The sequence below is a fragment of the Sinocyclocheilus anshuiensis genome, unplaced genomic scaffold (assembly GCF_001515605.1).
Source record: "Sinocyclocheilus anshuiensis isolate Anshui unplaced genomic scaffold, SAMN03320099.WGS_v1.1 scaffold6670, whole genome shotgun sequence".
Classification (NCBI taxonomy): Eukaryota; Metazoa; Chordata; class Actinopteri; order Cypriniformes; family Cyprinidae; genus Sinocyclocheilus; species Sinocyclocheilus anshuiensis.
In genome coordinates, this window is record NW_015542328.1 from 34,068 (window position 1) to 41,298 (window position 7,231).

A 7,231-nucleotide genomic window follows, 5' to 3' on the forward strand; every position below is an offset into this window, starting at 1 on the left:
ACACATACACACACACACACACACACACACAGTATTTATTATTTTTGTTTTTGGATTTTGTGGTGAAATGTGACCTTTACCTTTTTCATGAGATTCACTGAATAATAATGGTTCAGGTCATTTCACCAAAAATGTATGTATATATATATATATATATATATGTGTGTGTGTGTGTGTGTGTGTATTTATTTTGTTTTTATATAAATTATAGTTTGACTAAAGAAAAGTAAGCATTAAGGCCTTCCTGAAGTGCAAAACTCTATTCATAATTTCTTATTCCTTTTTGATTTTGCGGTGAAATACGACCTTTACATGACTGTAAGATTAAAATAATGATAATAATTGACATAACTTTATGTGCATTAAAGCCAAAATACATGTGGCAAAATATATTAATATTCATTCCTTATAACTTACTAGTATATAGTTTTGTTACCTATACTTATTTAAAACTGTTTATATTGTTTTAACTATTCAAAAAGTTACTAATGTCTATTCCAGTTTTCCAAGTACTAGCAAACAAATAGACACTAGTCAAGACTCTAGTGTGAAAGATTTGCATTATAAAGGGCAACGTGTGTGTGTACTGTACAGAGAGCAAACATACATTTATGTTGCTTTTATTTTCTTCCATATTCTATATTCATTTATCATTTTCATTTTTATAATATTACTCATTATTATCCATGCTCCTGCAATGCTTGCTCTTGTGGTTTAATCTTCAGATTGTGTCTTCACAAGTTACAGAAAAGAAGGAATGTTTCCATTTCAAGGTTGTGAATCAGTTTGGTAATGTTTGTGCTGGTCAGACGAAGCACAGACAAAGACGCAAAATTAGATAATTCAATAAACTCTGTTCATTTTTTTTTTACGATAGCCAAAAATGGAAGAAAATTAAGAATAATTCACTTTCTGTTGACCGTTTGGATATCAAGACCAACATTGTGGAGGATAGAGAAGTTTTAGCATGGCTGGATCCAATATTCCTGGTGACTGAGAGTGACTTTTCAAGATTTTTAATTGTATTATAAAGCAGCCATTCCATTCTGTAAGTAGAGCTCAATGGCAAATTATTTATATTGTGGAAAAAGTTGATAGTAGCTAGTGAACAGTAAAAAAAAAAAAAAAAAAAAAGGCCTACTAGTAGGCTATATGAATAAGGACTAGTATTTCATGAGCAGTTATTGTGAAACTTAAAATATAGTCACTGTTAAATTGCTCACTTGTAATTATAAAATAGGTACTAGTTACTTAACTAGTTAGTTGTAAGGAATACATTTTCAAGCAGCTGCCATAACATCACAACAACGCTAGTCTCAAAAACAAATATGACGCCAAAACGCTATATAATAATCAATTTTGTATTCTGGTTAATGTTTTTGTCGATAGTGAAAAGAAAAGCCGTATTTGCGACGCGTACAGATCTATAGTTCACCACGCACTTCTAAAACACTACACACATCCGCACTGCGTTAAAACAAAACTGAGTTAAGCGACGTGTGCAGTGCGCATTAAATCTATACAGTATACCTGAGACGATCAGATGTGGTAGTAGCTATAATCAATATCAAAGCAGCAGCGAGAGAGAAAATATAAGCGTTTCGCACGTTTAGATCCGCCATAATCTCTCAAGCAGGACTTGCATGCATATATTAAATTCAATAACTCTACAGATCTAATTAACAACAAGGTTATGCAATAACACGTGACATTTAAAATATTTATGCACAAAAACTCCCGGTGCGTGGTGCATCTGGCCTTTTTTATGATGCGTGTTGTGTAATGAACAAAAGCGTAAAGCAAAATATTTGAAAAGATCGAAAAAGAAAGTTGTTATGAAATAAAGCTTCAGAGACAGTTGTTGTACTGCTATTGTTGTTATTTTTCTTACAAGTATTAGCAAACTTGCAGCATCTGGAAAAAAACACCTCTGAATTTCTGAACTATAGTCTGTAATTCAGATGAAAATAAACTGAGAGAGACGGAAAAAACCTCTAGTTATTCGGTTTCTAAAGAAACCCATGCTGTTAGATGACATGTAAACGCTGCAGGACTGAGAAAACCAGGAAGACGGAGGCATTGTGTTTGACCTGGCACAGCAAACCTCTTAATAGACAATAAAACATTCGTGCATTCTTCAAAACAGCCATTTTGGCCTTTTTCGCACGCGCTAAACCAAGTTAGTAGGCTTGCATTTCAATGTCTGCCACATCTTCCTCAGCTTGCTCACATCAACGCAAAGCAGCAAAACAAAAATGTCGGCATCATCTCTGCGGAATAACAATGTTCACTGACCTTTGTAGAGCCATGAATCGGTCTCAGGCTTTGCACGAGCAAAACACGCTGGATGCACATTAGAGTTGGTGTTTTTGGGCGCACTGTTGTTGTGCGATGTATAGATTTTCGTGGCGTTGAAGATCCAGCGCTGTTTTTCTCGAGGAACAGCTGAGAGGATGTAAACACACGTCACATGGTTCACAGAAACGAGGCTAATAACTGGTTCTTATGACAGTCCTCCAGGGGGCTCCCTGAGGCCCACAGAGCGAAACTCCCATTGAGCTGCATTCAACTATCAGCTCGATTATTTCAATATTGGAGGCATTTGTAAATAGAAATGTATAATCGTTTGAATCTGTTCACACTAAGGATTGATTTTTGAGTTATGTTTACAAATGTGCTTTACGCATTTATTAAAAAAGGATTGAATTCCATTCGCCTAACAATTAATCACAAAGGAATGTGATTAGTCCATTTAAACCAGCGGTGAGAAAAGTAACACCTACCACGTGACAAAACAGTCAACGCGTCTTCAGTAGCGGTCTGAGCAGCGCTTGATTCAAAACAGCCAGATCACCTTCAAAAGCTGTTGAATGAAAATAAAACGGCTAAAATAGAACATGTATTAATTCACAAAATATGGCTAATTAGAGACTATTTCTAGGCCACTACCACGCCAGGCAACGTCTTCTAAACGCCATTCTACCCGTTTCATTCTGTGTGGACTGGACAGCGGTTATTTTCCCCCACATGAATCACACACGCCCCGCCCTCCTGAGCCAGGATTGGCTAGTAGGCTACAAAGGCGGTCAGTGATTGGACAGTTTAGGAATCGTTCATATTGACGTAGCTAGCATAGCAAATAGCGATTAGGAGGAGGCGGGACATGAGTGGAAAAAGCTTCAGAACAATGTCATTTACTAGATTGGTGAGAAACAACCGCTGGCTAGTACTTTTACAAATAGTCTTGTAAAGGCATTTAGAACTCACGTTAAGCAGTTTTCTCTTAAAACATCCAGCGTAAAGCAAATGATTACTGGGTTTAGCAGTGAATCAGTGGTTGTGTCAATCATTTGAGCAGCTGGGGTCAGGGTCTGTGTGTTAGAAGACTGATTTATGAAGATGATTTTTGGCGTTGAGATCTGTTGACAGTGGCTCATTCAGAAGCGCTCAATCCACAGTTACTCCTGGAAAGGAACAAGCATGCCTTCTTGTTTACATCCAAAGCACCCAACATGTGCCTATCCACCTTTTTCTTGTCGTAAAAATGGGCGCGGCCATTTGTAAATTCTATGGGTCTGGCTTCCGGTCTCATCTGCGTCCAGCTATTTTTAGCTGAACAAAACAGTTCGTTTTGTTGCTTGATATTGAAAGTTGGTGTGTCTTATCATATTATTTTAATGTATTATCTTAATTATGAACACACTGGTTTGTAGTGCAAACAGTTTTACCGTTTACTGCACATTGTTATTCTCCTCGTTATTTACCTATAGCAGCTAATGAACCGGAAGTCTCACCCATAGGCTTATTTCCGCGTTGAAGAAAAATGTGGATAGGGTTGCATCACTGCATGCTAAATCAGTCTGAATACAAGCATACTGCTGTCTGGCATAAATATAAGCCTGGTTAACAGTTCTGTTGGTAGCGTTTGTCATATGTCAGTGCTCTCAGCCGGATTGGAAAACAGTATTTACTTACCACGATGACATCTTTTTATTTTCCCATAGGCCACTCTACCCTGTTGACCCATCATGGCCCTGTAAGATCCACTTAGTCCAACTCTACTGGGAAATTAGCATTTTGAAACCAGTTTAAAATTAGTAAGTGTCCATTTATACATCTGGACATTAAGTTTCAATGATAGAGGACGACGCTCCTACAGAATTGACTGCGTAATACGTTTTTTCCACAAACATCAGGCCATAATGTTCAAACACGGTACCAAGTTCCTAAAAATAACTCTACAACAGAACATATGTAACAGCACTCTCATCCAATGGAATTATTACAGTGGCCGAGAGAGCTCAACGCGCTGCAACTTAGCAGAAAACACTTGCAAATAGAAAAAGCACCAGCAAATCAAGAAAACATCTTCATCAGTTTGACAGCAGGTGCTGCAAATGCTCACAACACAACACAAACAAATAAAGAAACGCATTGCAAATGCTCACAACACAACCAAAAAAATAATTTGATTTGCTGCGCGTTTCTTTATTTGGTTGTGTTGTGAGCATTTGCAGTGCGTGTGTTGTCAAATTGATGAAGTTGGTTTCTTAATTTGCAGGTGTTTTTTCTGTTTGCAGCGCGTTGAGCTCTCTCGGCCACCGTACATTCTGGGTAAAATGATCTCAAAGCACCAGAGGGTCATACAATACTCCCCTTTAACCCCAAAATGTATAGCGCACTTTTCCCTCCTAGAATGCATATGTAGATCAAAAAAGACTGATGGAATTAGATGCAGATTCTTTATAAAACTATTTGCTTATATTTTAATTTAATGGGTTGTGTGTAAGCAAGCAAGAGTTTATTTAGTTTGAGGATAAATATGACTATTATTTAGTGCAATAAATATAAATAATTTATTGTATTAAATAATAATTTATGTTTAAAAAATATATTATTGTATGTTATAATAAACTATTATGTGTGTATATAACAGATAGTCATAACATAATGTAATATACAATGTAATTTAATAATTTATTGTATTAAATAATAATTTATTACATGAAATAGCATTTATATATATATATATATATACATAAGTTAATATAATACATAAATAATAAATATAATATATAATAAATGTGTATAAAAACAAACAAAAATAAATAAATAAACACAAACACGTTTTTATTTAGTTTTTTTTAAAGTGCAAATATTCATAGCTATTATATACATGTCATAATTTATTGTATTAAATAACAATATATTATATTAAAACACATTTTATTCTTGCATTTGATATATTAAATAAGCAACAATAAAAAATATATAATAATTAAATATAATATATTTAACATAATAAACTACTATGTCTGGGTGTATGTATATATACACATACACACATAATAGTTCATTATATTAACTAAAGTTTGGTTTTATACAAAAGTTTTTATGTTCATTTAAAATGTATTTAGTTTTTCTTTTTTTTTATCTTTTAGGAGAAAGATTTGAATTAGGGTTAGTCTGTAGTTATAATTAACTTTATATTACAGCAAGAGACTTTTCTGGTATGTCCCCCATGTATGTAAATCAGTGGTTAAGATCAGATAGACCTAAGGATGAACTCAGTTAAGATGAGAAGACCACTTTATGTCAAAGCACGTACTAAAAATTGTGCTCCCAGCTAATTTTGATGCATACAGCAGCTTATTTACATTTGTCATCTGCATGAGTATTAGTACCTTTAAAACGTAGTTAAATAAAGTTCAGCTCATTCCTAGGCAGTATTTGCTAGTGAGGACAGCTAGTATTGTGAGGCCTGGGGTGGCTGCAGAAGTTCACTGGCGCAGTGAGTCAAAGACCCAAGACCAAACCAAGGCCAGGAGCAGCTCTGCTTTTTCTCTGATTTTCATGAGATTTCTGAGCGTGGCATGTTAGCATATCCCACTGAGAGATTCAGGTGATTCAACAGAAATCAAACATACACCTGTATGCTGTGCACGTCTGTCACGGACCGTTTAATAATTGTTGGGTTTGTTTGTAGGTGACTTGTAACAGGAAAGCTGAGCCACGTTTCAGGTAATTAGATGTAATTTGCATCATCATGAACTCATCAAAGGCAAGGATAAATTAGTCTGATAATTATCACAAGATAATTACAAAGGGTAACAAACCGAACACCATATTTACACGGCGCAGATTTCATCGGCGCTGTAGGGTCACGTGAGGGGCCTGAGGAGGAAAATACCTCATTGTGTAGTGATTTAACCAGTCAAACTGCTTAAAATGTATTGTTTATTTGTTCTTGCAGTTGCTAAAACTGAAATCAGCGCCTGTAGTTTTTTTTAATATATATATACTTACAGTGTTTCGACTCCGGGAACGAAGGCCTGAAACCGTTTGTACCGCGAAGTTGCATTCATACGCCATCTGCTGGTAAATATGAAAATTGTTTTTGAAAATCTTATAATGTTCCCTAGGCCTAGAACATGTCAAAAGAGCACAATTTAAAATGCTACGCTCAAATTTGATTTCCAAAATAATACATTTTGGATTTGGGTTTGAGCGTTGATGTAATCGGAACGCCATTAACAACAAACTTATGAGAGGAGCAACATTTCATGGAGATTCAACCTTTACAGACATTTTTGCAATTTCTACAGTATATTTTTTTGCAGTTTTATAAATAAATGAGACTTTATGGAATATTTATACTTTCAAAAATGATTTTTTTTTTCACATAGCAAGAGCACTTAAAATGAACAGTGTGAAAAATTGACAGTAAATTAGTTGAGTCAAAAACGTTTTAAATGTTACACTGTCAAATTGATTTGCAAATTGTATAATTTTGGATTTGAACTTTTATTTAATGGGGAAGCCATTACAACAGCAAACTTCTGAGGAGGAAAAATGCTTCCCTATAATTTCATAAAGATTCAAGACTTTTTTTTTCAAGTTCTACAGTGTATTTTTTGGAGTTTTATTAAATACAAGACTATATGGAATGTTGATCATTTTAAAAATATTTTTTTTTTACATCAAAAGAGTATTTAAAATGAACTAGAGAAGAAAAAAAATGTAGTGACCATGTGAAACCACCAAAAAGTATGTATATTTATGAAAATTTGAACCTAAAATATATATATAGTAAAATAAGTTCAAATATATATATACATATATATATATATATATATACAGTGGGTACGGAAAGTATTCAGACCCCCTTAAATTTTTCACTCTTTGTTATATTGCAGCCATTTGCTAAAATCATTTAAGTTAATTTTTTTTC

The 7,231-nt window shown here is 34.4% G+C and overlaps 1 protein-coding gene across 1 annotated transcript in view; it reads right to left on the reverse strand.

Moving 5' to 3' along the window:
* The window catches only part of LOC107690969 (protein-L-isoaspartate O-methyltransferase domain-containing protein 1), a 19,345-nt gene extending 15,826 nt beyond the window's left edge, over positions 1–3,519 (reverse strand). Inside the window, exons 1-3 of the mRNA XM_016489409.1 lie at positions 3,268–3,519; positions 2,784–2,863; positions 2,296–2,445 (exon numbers count right to left, since the gene is read on the reverse strand). The gene's annotated coding sequence lies outside the window, so the exon portion shown is untranslated. The remainder of the gene's footprint in view (positions 1–2,295; positions 2,446–2,783; positions 2,864–3,267) is intronic.
* Between the last annotated feature and the right edge of the window lie 3,712 nt (positions 3,520–7,231).